Source organism: Halyomorpha halys, unplaced genomic scaffold (genome assembly GCF_000696795.3).
Source record: "Halyomorpha halys isolate HHAL.00 unplaced genomic scaffold, Hhal_1.1 Scaffold964.1, whole genome shotgun sequence".
Classification (NCBI taxonomy): domain Eukaryota; kingdom Metazoa; phylum Arthropoda; class Insecta; order Hemiptera; family Pentatomidae; genus Halyomorpha; species Halyomorpha halys.
Genome location: NW_027115048.1, coordinates 156,669 through 157,330, shown reverse-complemented (window position 1 = coordinate 157,330; position 662 = coordinate 156,669). Strand labels below are relative to the sequence as shown.

Sequence of the window (662 nt, the reverse complement as noted above, 5' to 3'; positions counted from 1 at the left end):
TGAAGTCGTTTTGGAGTTACATTGTTTAAAAATTTATATCATGAACCGTTTGACGTGATTAGGGATTAATAGGTATGTTGCTTGAAAAGAAAGTTGATTTTTTTATAGAAATCAATTAATTGGAAATAATTTAATTAAATAAAATCAATTAATATGAAAAACAATGCTGTTAAAGTTGAGAGCAAATTATTTATTATACAAAACTAACACTAACTATCTTTCCATTATTTACAAGGAAAAACTAAAGCTGCACATTGCGATGAAGAGAGAGGTAGTTTTCTCTGTTTGTGGTTTCTTCAACTTGGACTACACTTTGCTACATTCGGTGGGTATATTTTTAAATTGTTTGTACTTCTTTTAATTTAAGTACTTAGATGAAATCAGACTGTGGTCCTCTTTATAAAAGAGTGGTTAATTTTTCATTCAGAGCTCTATATCTTTAACAAGAGCCCTGTAACTCCCAACAATATTAGAAAACCTAAGAAAACAATATTTAAAGTAGAGTAAATTTTCTGAAATATGAGCCCTAAGAGAGCTATTTACGATCAATAGTAACCTAGATATAACTTTTAAAAAGCACCATTTTATAAAAAATGCACTGAAAAATCAGTAGCTAGTGAATTTATTTTGAAAAATGAGAAATCCATATCACAAAATCCATT

The 662-nt window shown here is 27.9% G+C and overlaps 1 long non-coding RNA gene across 1 annotated transcript in view; it reads left to right on the top strand.

The window, feature by feature from the left end:
* LOC136796939 (uncharacterized) overlaps positions 1-318 on the top strand; it is a 14,932-nt gene extending 14,614 nt beyond the window's left edge. Inside the window, exon 3 of the long non-coding RNA XR_010844733.1 lies at positions 236-318. This is a non-coding gene — a long non-coding RNA (uncharacterized lncRNA). The remainder of the gene's footprint in view (positions 1-235) is intronic.
* Positions 319-662: the final 344 nt, after the last annotated feature.